Source organism: Manduca sexta, unplaced genomic scaffold (genome assembly GCF_014839805.1).
Source record: "Manduca sexta isolate Smith_Timp_Sample1 unplaced genomic scaffold, JHU_Msex_v1.0 HiC_scaffold_60, whole genome shotgun sequence".
In the NCBI taxonomy this organism is placed as follows: domain Eukaryota; kingdom Metazoa; phylum Arthropoda; class Insecta; order Lepidoptera; family Sphingidae; genus Manduca; species Manduca sexta.
The window spans coordinates 28,903-48,028 of NW_023595407.1; the positions used below are offsets into that span (position 1 = coordinate 28,903).

Below are 19,126 nucleotides of genomic sequence, written 5' to 3' on the forward strand. Positions count from 1 at the left end.
AATTAAAGAAATTGCCCGACATTCATTTAGTCAAGCTCCATCCAGTGTCGCGGCTACTCGGCTTACTAACTTGTATATTTTCTAAATAAAATGCCTTCCTGTGTTTTTAGACGATGTACAAATTATACTGCAACTGTGAATGGAAAAAAGTTTCATTTCATGCCTAAGTAATAAGTATACACTATTTAACTTATTTTAAACTAATAAACCGAGGTGCATTTTATTCGACTGTCATGGCGACGGCGCGGCGCGGCGGTCGACGCTCGGTCCGTGTCAATGCAAGATGCTATGGGAAGATGGGTAATTAATGTATCAGGATTAATCTTCTATTTTTGTATTATAATAATAACATTGTATGTAATAAAAGAATATAATATTTAGGTAATAATGAATCGTGTATAAATAAATTTACATAGAACACTTGTAAATATTTACTATTTTATTTTTCTTTCAGTAATAGAATCCCTAAAGATGGACTGCTGGAAGAAAAATGGTTGAGTGTAATTAGGATTCAAAGGTGTGAGAACGATCGGATGCCAACAACATATTCTACGATCTGTTCCGATCATTTCGAGCGGAGTGATATATATGTGACCATAAATGTTTTTACATAGTTCACCTTATCCAACATAAATCTTTCTCTGTTCACGCAATAAATTGTTTTCTTAATTCATTACATTATGTATACTTAAATACATGAATAAATTAATACATTTTTAAAATTATTTTATTTAATGCATGCATATTTTATGAAAATATATTATTTTATACTATTTTACTCGATCTAAGTTCGAACTTATTGAACACGAATAAAATCAAGAGACCGACTTTTCCCAGATTTCTCTGTTTATACGTCACACGCGCTTTGGCCAATGAGCGTGCGGCACTCATTTTACGTAACTATCGTTGCATATCCTTTTCTAACAAATATATGCTGAATTTGTTTATTCCTTCCTAGAGACATTTTGTAATTATATGTACAGGTCCGTAACCTTAGTAAGTAGTACGCAGTTTTCTCAGGCTGTTTTACTCAGAACAAGCATATTTTCACGAACGATGTTGCTGGTCAATGACACGTGTATTTATAAAACGTCATTCATGGTAAATTGTTTGGCGTCCAATATCGATTGACGAGCAATGACCACCCTGGTCGGGTGGCAATCATGCCGGCCTGTTCGAAACACGATGTAGGTTCTCGGATACACCAATAGTTTTAATAAGTTTGCTGGTAGTAGGATATATTTTATATTTGCTCGAATAGCATCCCCCGTGCACTAGGTGTTAAAACTCGCCATAGTGGCCCACGTGTGTCGCGTTCCGGGATCATAATTGTGTCGACTGTCGAGGGTAATCATCTCTCGTCAGTCGACATTGTGGACCACACTCCACTTACCATCAGGTACAGTGCGGTCGTTTTGCCGCGCACGTTAAAAAAAAGAGGTAAGACTATAAACTAATGGTTTATAGGTTAATCTTGGAACGCGTTACACTTGCTATCATTACGGCGGGTTTTAAATCAAATGTAAAACCAGCAAACGCGCCAGGATCTCACCTCTAATGAACTCAATTTCCTCGTCAGTAAACGCTGGCAGGGTGGACTCGGAGTAACCCTTAGCTTTACTGAGTTCAGCCACTTGTTCCACCGCTGGCGGCCAGCCGCCCTCTTTCGAGTACACGGCGTGGGAGTAGCGACCGACCTAGTAAATTGGGATTATTATTAACCTATTATCTTCTTGGTATAGTATATGCTACTCGGACCAGGAGGTCCTGTGTTCAAATCTCATGTGGCGAGTTGGCGTTAGGAAGTCGACCGGTTGTACAATTAAGCCAAATCCCTTAAGGAACTGGTTTGAAAAAATATCTTGTGGCTCACATTTTGGGAAATTCAAGTGAAATCTACGATTGGCCTCTATATTAACAAAAAGAAAAACTATCAACAAAATCCACTACAATCCAAAAAACAATTGAACTTGCACACACACACACACACTCACGCGTTTTATCCCTGAATGAGCAGACAGAGGCGGAACTAATAGACACTTTCCGCTGCGTGTTTTCCGTCCCATAATGTGATAGTAGGTTTATCGCTACCAGTTACAAACGCCTGGGCTGATAGTGAGTAGAACAACCCAATATCACCGCCCGATCCGGAGATCAAACCCAAGACCTCAGCTCTGCAGTCGTACCGTAATGCAACTTCGACACCGTTATTTTTAACAGTCATATAATATTATATGGGTTTGGCTTGTTCTAAGTATACCACTGTTATGTTACGGCTTATGTGATATTGAATTCGATTGAATTACCGACGATTGCTTTGTATGTAAATCAATGGCGAAGGGCGAAGTTTTTTGAAAGGTAACACGACACAACTTATAGGTACTAATAAGTGCGGTAAATCGTTGCGTGCAAATCGTTCTAATGCTAGCAAAATTTTACATAAATTACGAAAGGGAAGCCGGCAGAAATCGGGTTATATGGACTCTTCGCCACTGGTAAATAAATTATTATTCTAATTTACCATGTACTGCCTCACTTTCTCCGTCGCCTCCTCATCTTCAGGGGTGAGTGGTTCGTACCATGTCAGGTGATTAGCCAGTGACAATTCACCTGGAGTACAAAATTAAGGGTTTGATTAAGCGAAACTTAAAAAGAAAAACAGAAAAAGTTTCTTTAAAAATAAGCTTAAGAGTTGGTGTTTGGTAATCTGTTTATTTAATTTTTCAGTTATCTACTATCAGAAAACACTTTTCTTTCAACTCAATTTTTATATTTAAAGTTTAGAAACGCTTTGTATAGATTTATTTCTTATATTACCTTTTTATTTCTATAGGGAGTAGTGTAATATTAGGTCTTGCTTGTTATTGTTCTGAGGTCATTAAATATAAAACTGGCATTTTGTCGTATTGGCCACTTTGAGCTAATATCGCCTCTTTGGTTAAGTATTCCAAATACAACTGTACAAAAAAATAGTCTTTATATTCCTCCTAATAGCTTTATTGGTGTTTATAGGGCATGATTTTTGTAAAGGTTTTACTTTCTTTTTGCATTGCTGCCATAAACAAAGGTCTGAAGCAAAATTACTAACCTTGGTACATCGCTCTGAACTCCTTGTCATAAATCCTATAAGCTTTCGCGTGTGCCATTAGCACATTTTTATTGCACAAGTAAATGCCGACTTCAGGGTCATATATTCCTGGTGCGTTGGTGTTAGCAATATAAGCGGCGTCACAAACCACTATGGGTTCATTGATGGTGATCCAGATCTTGACCCTGTCTGCGAAATGGGAGAAGACCACGCGTGTGTAGTCTCCGAACCAGTCCACAATGAGGGATTAGTCCACCCGCCTGGAATTATCGTCTAACTTGTTAGGAGTTTTCTTTAAATTAATGAAGTCGTTCATAAAGTATACTCGGCTTTAAGAGTCTAAGAAAAATATGCGTTGATTATCTAGTCACATGCTAGAGGATTTATTCAAAACTAGCTTTTGCCCGCGGCTCCGCCCGCGTTATAAAGTTTTTCAGGCTAGAGTTTTCCGTTATAAAAGTCACGCTATATATTTTCCCGGAAGCCTGTGTTCTTCACAGGGTCTCAAACTGTCTCCATACCAAATTTTATCCTAATACGTTGGGTAGTTTTTGAGTTTAACACGTTCAGGCAGACAAATTCAGCGGGGGACTTTTGTTTTACAATAAATTTTTGTATAACTTTTAAGAGGAACAATCCCGTCATACATCATTGTTGCATAACTTTAACCGTTTACGCAGCGCACGCAACAGAAGCTCTCAAAAATAATATATTTTCCCCGTTTTGCAACATGCTGAAACTGTTACTGCTCTGCGCCTATTGGTCATAGCGTGATGATATATAGCCTATAGCACTCCAGGAACAAAGGGCTATCTAACATAAAAATATTTTTCGAACCGATAGTTCTTGAGATTAGCCATTACTGAACCGCTCCTATTGGGTATAGCGTGATGATATACAGCACTCCACAAACAAAGGACTATCCAACACAAAAATATTTTTTCAGTTCGAACCGGTAGTTCCTGAGATTAGCCATTACTGCTCCGCTCCTATTGGGTATAGCGTGATGATATATAACCTATAGCACTTCACGAATAAAGGGCTATCCTACACAAAAATATTTTTCAGTTCGAACCGGTAGTTCCTGAAATTATCCATTACTGCTCCGCTCCTATTGGGTATAGCGTGATGATATATAACCTATAGCACGCCACAAACAAAGGGCTATCCAACACATAAAGAATTTTTCAGTTTGAACCAGTAGTTCCTGAGATTAGAGCGTTCAAACAAACAAACTCTTCAGCTTTATATAATAGTATAGAGTATAGATGTCGCAGTAGTCAAAGTTGCGTTAATGATGAGATGTGTATTCGTCTGCCAAGTTTGAATTTCCCGCCCTCTAAATTCGCCGCCCGGGGCACGGGCCCTGGCTTGCCCCCAGATCCGGGGCTGACTGAGAGTGTTACAAACGTAATATGCTATCGGGAGCTACACGTGTTATTATGAGTCAACCATAAAAGATAGACATATGCTGTCGTGGGATATTTTTATATAATTTTAAGGCGAACATTTCCGTCATACATGATTTCTGTGTAGCTTTAACCATTAAGGTTACACACGCGGCGAAAACTTAAAAAATGGAGTAACTTCTCCCGTTTTGCCAACATTTCCCTTCACTGCTCTGCTCCTATTAATTGTAGCGTGATGAAAAGTATACTATAACCAGCACAGGAGTATGACAAATAATTGTACCAAGTTTCGTTAAAATCCGTCGAGTAGTTTTTGTTTCTATAACGGTTATGCAGACAGACAGACAGACAGACAGACGGACAAAAATTTTACTAATTGCATTTTCGGCATCAGTATCGATCCCTAATCACCCCCTGATAGTTATTATTTTGGAAATATATTTCATGTACAGAATTGACTTCTCTACAGATTTATTATAAGTATAGAAGAAGATATAGATAGATAGATAAGGTTCGTCTGCGCTAACAAAGAAGTGGGAAACTTGCCTAAATCCTGCAGTCTTTGCGGCAGATCCCAGTGGTACAGCGTCACCATCGGCTGAATGCCCTTCTCAAGGAGTCCGTCGATCAGGTTGTTGTAGTAGTTGAGTCCGTCCTCGCTGATTTTGTTGGCAAAACCGTTGGGCATCAGTCGACTCCAGGCAATGGAGAAGCGGTAGAAGTGCAGGCCAAGCTCAGAAGCCATCTCGATGTCGCGCCTCCAGAGGCGGTAGGAGTCACAAGCCACGTCTCCAGTCGCCTGGTCAGCTATGAAATGGGGCTTTTCGTGTACAAACCTGTCCCAAATGCTCTCGGTTTTATCTAAATAAAAATATTGTAAGAATTAATACTCAGATCATTAACGTATATTCTATAGACACGAACGTCCATATTAAATATTTGTTCAAAATCTGAACTAAAATGGCAACCAAACGTCACTGTTACAACCTATTTATTCACTTGAACAGCAAACAATTTTGCTTATTTAACTAATATTTTTATTCAAATCCACGTTTACACTTAGACTCGAGTTTTTATATCATGAGCGCCACTACGTACAGAAACACAAGTGTAAATATTGCAACTGTAAGTATTGACCTTACTAAAGTCAGTTTGAATGGATTGCAATTCAATTCAGTTGAACACAGTGAATGTTCGGAACGCTAAATCTAGTAAGAAGTATGACTCAGATTAGATTTAAAGATCAGAATTAAACTTCAGAATTGGATACCTGATAGAATCTTGGAATTTATATTTACCACTAGCATTCCAGCCCCCTTCCACCTGGTATGCTGATGAAGCAGCTCCAAATTGGAATCCCGGGGGAAAATCTAGCTCGCCGCATGCTACTGCTGCCACCAGCAAACTGGAAAAGATGCCACTGCATTAACCATTTATATGCGAAAATGCTTTTCAACATTTTATAGTTTTCGAGGGTTTTGATTATTAGCAACCGCCGATTTTGCTGTTGTTGGACTGCTAGAGTTTTGACAGACGTTCTTCTCTTGTTGTAATCGTTCCTCAAGTTGAAGAAGCATTGACAACACAGGTTACAATTACTTTTGGGTACGCCTTCTCATTATGATTTTGAGGCAGGGGGTTTCCCAAGGTTTTATACGTTTACATAGTGGTGAAAACAATGTATTTGCGTAAAATGTACTTTCTCTAAGCCCATTATTTAGGCATAATTGATTCTTAATTAACCACAAACCTTTTCCCCTTAGAGCTAAAAGTTACGGCTATGGAATTTGTACGCATAATACTGATAACTTATCAGATTTTGTAGTTAGAGTATCTTACACTTTAACGTATCAAGTCGCATTTATAGGTCAAGATAATGACCACCCATGAAGTGGCGATTTAAGTTGTCAATACACAACGATCTACGGGCCTACTTGTGATAATCTTTTTTCCCGATTATGGTAAACAACAGGAAAAATAATATCCATTAGCATGGAACTGGCTTTTGATCGTGGCTCTACCCGCCTTGTGACAACAAAACGCATGACACCTTTATCTCCGAAGGAGTAGGTGGACCTGGGCAACTAATTTTCCCAATGAGTTTTCATGACATGATAGAGGTGTCTATCGCCATATCACGAAATTGCAGTCTCCAGGCTGATACAGACCAAGAACATATTCAGTTATCAACTTCATAATCAGTACCAACATAACCTAGAACAGGCGTACAGGAGTTGTAGTGGTGGGTGTGAGGGCGGGAAAGTCTCCTTCGTACATAGGGGAAAAGTATTGCGTCAACATCACATAGTATAAATAAAAATAAAATACTTTATTCATCACGGAGGCGAACATAGTTGCACTCATGATAAGTCAAGGTACATGAGAATATTTAATTATTACTTAGATTAAGTCGCTTATATAAACTAAAGACAATTTATATTGGACATAAAATAATTGAAAGACTATAAAGTAAACAAAGCTAAGAAGCCAGCTCGGGCTGGCAGGAAAGAAGAAATAAAATGATGTATATAATCTTAATAAACATAAAGGAGGAACGCGTCGCGATTCTCACCGGTGAGGACGATAAAAGTCCTAACCTAGTTAACCTACCAGCCTTTCACTAGCTACCTAAGCGGTACCCGAAGAGAGGCAGAAAGAAACTCCAGGCATTTTTTTGTCATCCATTGCCCATTTAATCTTTCGTATTTTTTATAAGTCTTTTGTATACAAAGTCTGATTATTTATTTATTTATTTAAAACTTTTTTGTACACCAAAAATGTAATAAAAAGAAGACTAATTTGTATACAGACGGTGGAAAAGAGTACATTGGTGGTACAATAATTATATAAGCTAGTACACGCACATCACCGTAAAAGTGGGGAGAAAATCAAAATAAAAGTATTTATTCAAGAATACCTACTAAAAATTAAGAGACAAGAAAATAATAATACTTAAACATCCATTAAACTATGAAACAACGATTCATATATCGTGCATACGCCTACATTTACATACATAATTTTGTTGTTTTATTTTTTATATTTTTAACATAGATCAAGGTCACTATGATTTAAATTATAAATTTAAAGGGTAGCGCAACAAAATAATCGGTTGATCGTCATTCACTAATTGATAAGTCAACGAGTAGAATATAAAATATGTCATGGAAATTTAAAACTGTTACCTATAATGTCAATATAGTAGAAAGGTACACGTGATAATGTAATTAATTTCTAATATTGGCATTAACATAGACTTGGACAGGGTGTGTAGGACTGTTTTTTCAAACCGTCTGATCATCGAGGTAGTCCTTTACATTATAATAACCCTTGGACATTAACTTGCACTTACATGACACTTAAATTTATGTCAGAGATTGGTTATTTCAGAGGGAATTGTATTATGGAAGGTATTGCATAATTTATTCGTTTTACAGAGCCAGATATTTGGAACATCTTGTTTATTCTTATTTTTAGTGTTCAGACAGTGCAACTCAATGTTTTTCATTAAAGTACCTAGGTGTTTGCTGACATACATAATATTCTGAAAAATGTATTCAGCTGGCAAAGTTAGTATATTCACCTCCTTAAACAATTCTTTAAGGGAATCGCGGGAGTGAAGGTTATAAGTGGCACGAATCGCTCGTTTCTGGAAATAAAAATGGTCTGCAGATCTACAGCAGAACCCCAGAGAAGAATGCAATATATGTAGCTGCTTGTGTCCATTATGTTCTACGGTGCATTCAATTAAATTACATTAAATTGTAACATATATATAAGCAGAGAGAGAGAGATTATAAGCAATATGTATATTTATATAGTTATGTAATTTTGTAATCTTTATTAGTCTATAAGTCTTCCTAAAAATATATAAATAAAAAAATGAAATATGACATAATGCTTTGGAAGTAAGCAAAATATACCCTGCCGTAGCCATGTCCGTTAAATATCTGATCTTCCTAAATAGCAAAGACTGCTGAACTCAATTTACTCGAAATTCTTTGAATGTTCGGTCCCCATTGCAATTTGGGTGTTGCAGAAACCAGCTTTAATAATTGGTACTACTTTACTAATCTTCATAAGATTAGGGAATATGCCGTCTCGTATGCGGGAATTAAAAACAAACAGAAAGGATTGGGGCTATGCTAACTATCACCGACTGCAATGCTTTAACAGACAAACCACAAAAATCTTCAGTGCTCTTCATGTTTAAGCTCATGAATACTTTTATAACATCACTAGCTTTTGCCCGCGGCTCCGCCCGTGGGATAAAATGTTTCCGGGCTAAACTTTTCCGTTATAAAAGTAACGCTATATATTTTCCCGGGATATTCTTCTCAAGGTCTCAAACTATCTCCATACCAAAATTTCTAGAAATCAGTTGGGTGGTTTTGGAGTTTACCGCGTACAGTCAAGCAGACAAATGTATTTGCTGAATAATATATTTTCTTGAATTTTTTTAAGAGAAATAAAACCCGTCATACAAAATTGTTGCATAACTTCAAGATTTTACGCAGCGCGCGCAACGTAAGCTCTCTAAAGTAAAAAAAAAACCGTTTTTGCAACATTTTTTATTTTCTGGTCCCTTTGGTCATAGCGTGATGATAGCCTATAGCCTTCCAAGAACCAAGGGCTATCCAACACTAAAAGACTTTCAATTCGAACCAGTAGTTCCTGAGATTAGCGCTTTTAAACAAACCCTTCAGCTTTATATAATAGTATAGATAAGGCGTAACAAAGTGAAATTTGAAATTGGATTGATAAATCAAAATTTTGTTTTAAAAATGACTCAGCTGGCTCTGGTAAGGATGGCAGAATTTTGTCGTCTCATGTTACTGAAAAAAATTTCGGAGTAATGTGCCACAGAATTTTTATCTGAAACTAGTTCGTCATTAATGTTCAATACAATCTTGTCATTTAGTTTTGCCAGTTTTAATATTAATAATTTTCCAAGATGTTTTAATATTATTATCCGGGTTTTTAATATTACTTCTAATAGAAGCAGCTTTCGCATACCTATATTTAGTTTATTTATTTATAGGGGTAGGTAGGGAAGATATAAGCACACACACATTACGCTGTCATCACCCATTTTTCACTTGTGTGTTTCGTCCCATGATGTGACAGAGGACGAGCCTATTGTCATATCAGGCACAAGAAAAACCCAACATTTGCCCGACATGACATTCGAACCCTGGACTTCAGAACGGTGTAGTGCGTTCGTGATACAATTAAGCCTTGGGTAAATTGTAAGCTTATTTTAAAACTATTAAGCAATTGAACACTTACCTGAACAGTACCAGCTTTGTAGAAAACATCTCGATCACTGAATGATCCGATTATTTCTCAGCGTATAAAAGCAAAACAATGTAATCCGCGAATTATAATTTTATCTTTTTTCGATAAAGCACCTAATATCTATAATAATATCAGCCCTATATTATATTCTGCCCCCCTACTATTGAGAGGGATTAGGCCTTAGTCCACCACGCTGGCCTAGTGCGGATTGGTGACTTCACACACCTTCAAAATTCCTATAAAGAACTTCTTAGGTGTGTATGTATGTATTTCCTCACGATGTTTTCTTTCACAGTTAAAGCAAGCGATAATTCACAAAGAATACAGACATAATTTAAAAGAAGTCAGTGGTGCATGCCCTCGGGTTTTGAACCTGCAGACATTCGTCTGGGCAGTCCATTTCACACCCAACAAGGCTATTGCTGCTTAGAATATTTATCTATTCTAATTCATTTGCGGCATGTTCCAAAACCTGCATACAGCTGGGCAAAAAAGAGCATGGATTTAATGAGGGCGCCTAAGTTTGATATAATATTAATATGGCAACCCGGGATACTATGACGTAAAATGTTTAGATACTTGTTATTTTTCAGCGTGTATCATGATATTTGGCAAGGGTGAAGATCTCACCATAAAGAAAAAATTGGTAAATTGTAGATATTACATGAAAAAATATTTTTTACAAAATCCTCTTGCTTGAAGAAAACTCGCACTTATCCTTTTTATTTAATTATTTTTGTTTACTTACTGGGTTTTTAAGGATGATTGTCAAACATCAGAAAAAAATATTTTGTATAAACAGCAAAGAAATTGAAAATATGCGGAAAGAAGAGATATATACTATATCTTTGACAAAGTTGAAATTACAAATAGTATTGAGTCTATTGCATCATAAATAATGTTATATAAGGGCAGCTGACACCTCACATAATCGTTTTTATAATAAATGATTAGTTCTTCTTACTTGGTCTAATCATGGTTATAAAATACCATTGTAGTGTCAATAGGGTGAAAGGAAAAACTCTCTCTCTCAACACTCTTTTTATGCTCTCACAATTTATTAAAAAAATACTAAATAACTATTTATATTAGTCTGATTCCATAAGACTTTCATTTAGATATTCTACCCCCAAAAAGTGTATTGTGTCTTGGCTAGAATGCAACAACAACAGAATCATTTGACTCTGAAGTAGTTTCGCTGCTGCTATTTTCTCTGAGGTAAAAAAGTAATTCTTAGTATCATGATAGATGGTCAAACCCCTTTCATAATATTCTTTCTCAATTTTAATAATATGTTGGCATGAATTCTGTCAATCTTTAGCAGTAATAGCTTGGAATAAGTAATAGCTTGTTCAGCTGCCATCTGTTGAAGTAAAATAATACTGATTATGATTTAAACTTAATAACATCAAGAAAAACGAAATATGAACAAAATCTCTACCTTTTAAGGCTCGACCGAGATGGGTTTTTCAATCTCGGCCGAGACCGAGACCGAGACCGAGAATGAAATAAAATCTCGGCCGAGACCGAGAACCGAGACCGAGAATAGACAAATCATGAATAAATAAAAAAAAAATTGTTAACTGTATACTACAGTAGGCACTGTTTTATAAAAAAAAACGCTTAACAATCAAAGTCAAATAACATAATATAGTATAATTTTTTTTTCGGTATTTTCACCCTTCAAAGAGTGTCTCCTTTTATCGTACAAGTAATAACTCAGCAAAACAATACTTATAAAATAATTTTAACAAAAAATTAAACCGCCTTCAAAAACCACTCAAAACCAAAAAAATATTTCACATGACAGGTATATATTGGATACCAATTTTGGAGTCGGTGCCTAATGCCTAAATGCCTAAATAAGTAGAGTCCATTAAACCCAACGCAAAAACACAGCTAATGTGTTTCGCTCGCAGTACGACTATCGCGCTGAAATGTTACACCTCTGCCTATCCCTGAAAAGGGGAAAAAGTGTGATGCTATATATATGCATGTAAGAAGTAGAGTCAACTAAACCCAACCCAAAAACACAACTGATATGTTTCACACACCGTACGACTATCGCGCTGAAATGTTACACCTCTGCCTACCCCTGACACTCGGAAAAGATGTTATGCTATATGTATAAGTATATGAGAAGTACACTCAACCAAACTCAATGCAAAAACATAACTAAAAACGTCATAGGAAAGCAAAATTCGCGATTTCGTTTTCTAGGACGACATAATTATTCTAGTTTTTTTAGTTTTAAAACCAAACTACTGAAGCGATGTTGAAAAAAATTATGGGACCAATCTGGAGAGAAATTCTTTCGAATAAAAAAAGAATTTTCCAAATCGGTTCATAAATGAGCGAGTTCTGAGGTAACAAACATACAAAGAAAAAAAAATCATTCCCGTCGAATTGATAACCTCCTCCTTTTTTTGAAGTCGGTTAAAAAGTACTTACATTTATACAATTTATACGATGTATTAAATATTGGATCCAACTGCTGGGAACATCTCTCCTTTACTACTGAAAGGGTTTAGGCATTCAACAAGCTGGCCTAATGTGGGTTTGTTACTTTTATTAACTAGAATATTTTAACTAATTTCAATTTAACAACAATCAACAATGGCTAAATAAACCGTGAACGAACGGCGCGAAGGCGGCCGCAGTTCACCAACTGGGACTCCAACCAATCACAACGCAGACTGCCTACTCACTCACTCACACCGAGCGACGAATATGGCCGCGCGCTGATTTGAATCTCATTCTGTTCCGTACAAAGTTTCTCGGTAATTGCCGAGAATCTCGGCGGTTTTTAACCGAGACCGAGACCGAGATCTCCGTCGAGCCTTACTACCTTTACATCAAATGACCCTACATTGACAGAGGCAATTTTATGTTTTGCAATTCCCCATATCAATTCAATAGGATTAAGGTCACAATGATATGGTGGAAGCCGTACCACAATGTGACCATAATCTCCCAAAAGTTGGTCTATTTCATAAATGACCTCTGGCTTGTGGCGTTTTACTAGCATCAACAATTCAGGTTTCTGCATAGTTTCATCAAAGGTAGCAACCACAGCTTTACATCAGAAACTTTTGTTGCGCTGGTAGGTGCTTCATATCATCAAGATCTTTCTTTGGTCGCCCTTTCTGATGTTTAACAGGTGTAGAAAAAACGCCATTATTTTTTTCACCTTCAACAATTTTTCTTATAGTATTGATTGATTTACCTAAAATAAACACCAAACATACATCAACTTTCAAAACATATTTTTTTTATATCTTAAATGTCGTAAATTTTATGTTACCTATAATAACAACCATTGTAAAACGTATAATTCAACTTTTAAGTTGTAAATAACTGGGATAAATACTTATCATGCTGGCAGTTCTCTGATAAACATTGTTAATTTGAGATAAATTTTGTCCCGCTTGGAGTGTTTGTCGATTATTTTGTAATGCCATTGCTTTATTTACCGCTCAACAGTCATAGATTTTCCTGCTTTCAACTTTGACTTTGGCAAAATCTAAAAATTGAATTGAATTGTCCCGCTTGGGATTCAGCCAAAAATCACAAAAAACTTGGTACATGATTGCTTTACCATTATCGTTTTGTTCATTTTAAATAATAAAACAAGTAACGAGCGTATAAAAATTAATAATATTTCGTCTAAAATAACTCGGCAAAACAGCAATGACACAAAGCTACTAGTGATTTGACAGTAACTGAGTAATTACAAGTGACAACTCCGATAGTGTTGCCACTAATAATTTGTTTTAGGTCAAATTTTCTCCACGTCATACTCTTTTTGGCCAAGCTGTACCTGAGAAATTATCTATAGGAATTGTGAGGGTATGTGAAATCTGCCAATCCGCACTAGGCTAGCGTGGTGGACTAAGGCCTAATCCCTCTTAGTGGTAGAGAAGGCCCGTGTCCAGCAGTGGGACAGTATATAATACAGGGCTGATATTAACAATGAAAATTAAAAAGACGACAGAGTTCTCGGGACCTTCAAAAGTTCTAAGATACTGGACCAGATTCAATCAATAAAACAAGCAGGATTAGCCGTAAACTTAGCGCGTATGAAAACTTTCACTAGCGATCTGAAGCTGATGTGGAGATATGTGGGGACAATTACACTACTCAAAGTACAGCGTTAGCTACACGTGCACATTCCGTTTATACAAACAACCAGCGTAGGGGGAACATGGCCTATAAACAATTACAGTAATTTTCGTATGCATTGCACAAAGTTGGTAATTCCTCTAAATCAGAAGATTTGTGTATAATTTTCGGTGATGTCAATTTACATTCCGTAAATTGGGCTCACGCATAGTATCGATACTGGATTATACACCTGTCGATACTTCTACTGAATATGTTTCAATTTTCTTTTAAATACTAACACTACTTGTAATTTCTCGCAATATAATTACATATATACAAAATGGTAATAACGGTATTCTAAATTAAGTGTTTTTCCAAACTTTTTGATAAAAACATCAGCTTATCATAACCCACTACAGTTAAAAGATATCGATACTTGAAGTATCATCGTGACATGCATTCTGTCTTTGTACTTGTCTTCTCGATAAAACCCCGGTTAAAATATTTCTACAACTCAACAGGTTAACAGATAAAAATAATTTTAACAAAAAAAATTGTTTTGAGTTGTTTTTGAAGGCGGTTTAATTTTTTGTTAAAATTATTTTCATTTTTTGCTTTTTTGTGTTAGTCAAAAAATAGACTGTCTCGATGGCGTAGTTGTATTTTGCTCACAGCACAACTATAACTCTGTGGTGTTGCACCTCTGCCTACCCCTGAAAAGGGAAAATGGTGTGATACTATATATATGTATGTAAGAAGTAGATTCAAGCAAACCTAACGCAAAAACACAACTGATATATTTCGATCACAGTACAACTATCGCACTGTGGTGTTACACCACTGCCTATCCCTAAAAAGGGGAAAAGATGTGATGCTAAATATATGCATGTATATAAGAACTAGAGTCAACCCAATTCAACGTAAAACAACTAATGTGTTTCGCACGCAGTACGACTATCGCGCTGAAATGTTACGCCTCTGCTTACCCCTGACACGGGGAAAAGGTGATAGGCTATAAGTTTAAGTATGAGAGAAGTACATTGAATTAGATCCAATGAAAAAATATTACTAAAAATGTCACAAGAAGGCAAAATTCGCGATTTCGTTCACTTGGACGACATAATTATTCGAGTTTTTTTCAATCCGGAGAGATATACTTTCGAATAAAAAAAGAATTTTCCAAATCGGTTCATAAATCAGCGAGTTCTGAGGTAACAAACATACAAAAAAAATCACGTCGAATTGATACTTAACCTCCTCTTTTTGAAGTCGATTAAAAAGAACTTATCATATATTTTGATTTTAAAAAAGCATTCGATATCGTTGATAATGATATTCTCCTTTCAAAAATGGCTTCGGTAGGCTTTGCACCTAAATTATTGGAATTTTTCGCATCTTTTTTGCGAAATCGAACTCAATACGTGCGGTTGACTGTTTCTATACTAGATCTGGGGTCAGCCAGGGCAGTACGCTGGGGCCGACACAATTTTTGATTATGATAAACGATTTGCCGACGTCAGTCAACACTTCTCGCTGTTTACTATTTGCGGATGACTTAAAGTTGTATTCGGCTGTAAGTGGGCTTGATGATTGCAAAGCCATTCAAAATGACATAAATGCTATTGTCGCATGGAGTGAGACAAATCTCCTACATTTCAATGAATCAAAATGTAAAGTAATTACATTTTCACGCGTGCGCCGACCACTTACGTTTAACTATACTATCAATGATAATAGGATAGAACGGGTAGATAAAATAAAAGATTTAGGACTGTTACTGGACTCAAGATTGGACCTGCGAAAATGCCAGTAAAATTCTCGGGTTTGTAATAAGGGAATGTTCCACGTTTGATAGCTGTAGAGTTGCTTTAACGCTATACAAAGCGTATGTGCACAGTAGAATCGAATATAATGCATTGGTCTGAGATCCATACCAAAATAAATACGAGTATATTTTAGAAATCGAACGAATTAAAAAAAAATCGCTCGATACTTGTACAAGTGATTGTATGAGTATTATTCATATCAGTACCCATCTATGTTTATAACGGGGATGGTGGGGCTAACCACGCTGGAGTATAGGCGGAAGCTGTTACTTTTAGTCCACTACTACCATCTCCTTATAAACAAGATGGACAACCCGACCACGTTAGAACAAGTGGGTCTAGCTTGCATTCCGGCTCGATTTCTGGTCGGGGCGGAGAGCGCGGATGGTCCGCGTCGGTGCAGAAGGATGTTCGCGGCGCCACGAGGAGTGCGCACGCGCCGCGGTGCTACGGCGCCTGCCGCCCGCGCCGTCGCACTACTCAACGCTATGCACGCATATTTAGTTAAGAAATAATGATATCCTTTGTTTTATAGAGTTTATATTTGTTAAATTTTATGTTTGACATTTTTGTTAATGAGAATGTAAGTGTTTTGGTGTTAGTACTGTAAACATACATTAATTTGTTATCATCATCATGGTACATTTCAAAATTATAAGAATAATCAAAGTCAAAATATTTTTGCAAATTCAAAACTTATGGTCACTACTCAGATTACCATTATTACTGTTTATTAAAAAAAATTGTGAGTTTAACAAGCTGAATGTTACACCGTTATTTATTCGTAGAAATATTACTCATATATTATATTTTATTAGTATACTTAGAGAGCATCAATTGTCCAGAACTATTGCGTGGTGTTATAAGTAAAAGATATGTGTTATATTATTATACTAGCTTTTGCCCGCGGCTCCGCCCGCGTTATAAAGTTTTTCAGGCTAAAGTTTTCCGTTATAAAAGTAGTAGTTTCCCGGGAGCCTTTGTTCTTCCCAGGGTCTCAAACTGTCTCCATACCAAATTTCATCTTAATACGTTGGGTAGTTTTTGAGTTTAACACGTTCAGGCAGACAGATGCAGTGGAGGTCTTTGTTTTATAATATATTTTTTAGAACTTTTTAAGAGGAACAATCCCGTCATACATCATTGTTGCATAACTCTAACCGTTTGCGCAGCGCACGCAACGGAAGCTCTCCAAACTAATAAATTGTCCCCGTTTTTGCAACATGTTTCATTTCTGCTCCGCTCCTATTGGTCATAGCGTGATGATATACAGCCTATAGTACTCCACAAATAAAGGGCTATCCAACACAAAACGATTTTTTTCAGTTCAAACTGGTAGTTCCTGAGTTTAGCCATTACTGCTCCGCTCCTATTGGTCATAGCGTGATGATATATAGCCTATAGCACTCCACGACCAAAGGGCTATCCAACACAAAAAGAATTTTTCAATTTGAACCGGTAGTTCCTGAGATTAGCTATTACTGCCCCGCTCCCATTGGGTATAGCGTGATGATATATAGCCTATAGCACTCCACGACCAAAGGGCTATCCAACACAAAAAGAATTTTTCAATTTGAACCGGTAGTTCCTGAGATTAGCTATTACTGCTCCGCTCCCATTGAGTATAGCGTGATGATATATAGCCTATAGCACTCCACGACCAAAGGGCTATCCAACACAAAAAGAATTTTTCAATTTGAACCGATAGTTCCTGAGATTAGCTATTACTGCTCCGCTCCCATTGGGTATAGCGTGATGATATATAGCCTATAGCACTCCACGAACATAGGGCTATCCAACGCAAAAAGAATTTTTCAGTTTGGACCGGTAGTTCCTGAGATTAGCGCGTTCAAACAAACAAACAAACAAACAAACAAACAAACAAACAAACAAACAAACAAACTCTTCAGCTTTATATAATAGTATAGATTAGATTTTCTATGATAGTGTTGCAAGTATGAAACAAGGATTGTTCTCAGTCTTATTTTCTTTACTCTGTTTTCCTGAATTGCATTTATATACTGCTGGTGGTAGGTCTCTCATATGTGAGAGTCCGCCTGGGTAGGTATCACTGCAATGTTTATTTCTGTCATTGTAGCCAGTGTAACTACTGGACATAATGAGACTTAACATCTCATGTCTCAGGATGGCGAGCGCAGTGGAATATCAAACAATACTTTGTAATTCAAAGTGTTGGATGGCGTTTCTACTGTTTATGGGCGGTCGTATGGCTTACCATCAGACGAACGGCAAGTTCGTCTCGTCATTCAAAGCAATAAAAAAACAAATAAAAAAAAAAACACTTATGACAAAAATATATTGTACTAACGTATCGGTAAAAACCGGTTGGCGCTGCCACATATTGTAGCTCTTAATCTCTTATGTCAGACTGTAAGCTTTACATGACTAAGATAAATAAATACACACAGATACAGGTTGGTGACGGCATAGCGACGTTAAATGAAACCACATACTGCGTATCACGTTAGTATGACGTATACCAAAAATTATCAAATTATAATCAACGGTTTAGCCGCTGGAATTAACAACAATTTTAGAACATGATGTGCATACATTACGATTTAGCCACGCAAGTTCATTAGGTCATTCACCTCAAAACAATTTAATTTGCCTACATGCGTAAAACAACTACCTAAATACAATGTGCGGCTCGCTACTCATAAATAATACAACAATATTGTATTGTATTGCAGGTTGTATTAAGACCTAATCACCATAACGATAACATTATTATTTATTATTAGCAAAGAATGATTGCCGAGGCGCACCACCTGATTTTTAAACTGGCAAGATAGCTACGTTGTGAATTCGACATTTTTATCTAAACATGTAGGTAAGTGTAGGCAAAAATACCAGGTGTAAGGGAAGCGCTACCGAAAATGAAGACAGCGCGATCGAATGATTACTATTTTACTCGAATTTTCTTAAATTTCTATACAGCGTTACGTATGGATAGATAAACTAAACCATCAAGTAAAAAAAAATTCAATATTATTAAAAAAATATCATAATGTAAGTTGTAAGACGAACATCAGCTGACGCTGATGTGCGGGCGCAGCGCGGCGGCCGACGCCTTCTCGGCATTTCCTTCGTAGTTCGTACGCGTATGTATGAGTTTTGATTAAATGTTTAAGTACATGAAATGTGAACCTAGTGACCATGACCACCATTTTTTAGATTACGTTCATGAATGAAACTTTATGCTCAAAAGGGACCGCCAAATAAGTACGTACGTACGCCTCTTACGTGCAGTGCCTACAGGTCAAATAAGGTTAGTAAACAATATTATAAAGGCTGGTGTGTTTAATTTAGATTATTTTCGCATTTAGTTTGTTTGAAAAATTTTATTTTTGTAATATTCAAAATAACTTTTTTGATAA

At 36.6% G+C, this 19,126-nt stretch overlaps 1 long non-coding RNA gene and 1 pseudogene across 2 annotated transcripts; both read right to left on the reverse strand.

The window, feature by feature from the left end:
* Positions 1 to 1,496: 1,496 nt before the first annotated feature.
* On the reverse strand, positions 1,497 to 9,840 carry LOC119193504 (annotated as a pseudogene).
* A 1,012-nt stretch (positions 9,841 to 10,852) lies between these two features.
* On the reverse strand, positions 10,853 to 13,506 carry LOC115444574. Of its 2 annotated transcripts, none has more exons than XR_003938743.2 (3): positions 13,166 to 13,506; positions 12,749 to 13,021; positions 10,853 to 11,158 (listed from the first exon to the last, which is right to left on the reverse strand). It is a non-coding gene; the product is annotated as an uncharacterized LOC115444574 (long non-coding RNA). The 2 variants fall into 2 exon arrangements; XR_003938744.2 differs by having other exon boundaries at positions 13,100 to 13,506.
* Positions 13,507 to 19,126: the final 5,620 nt, after the last annotated feature.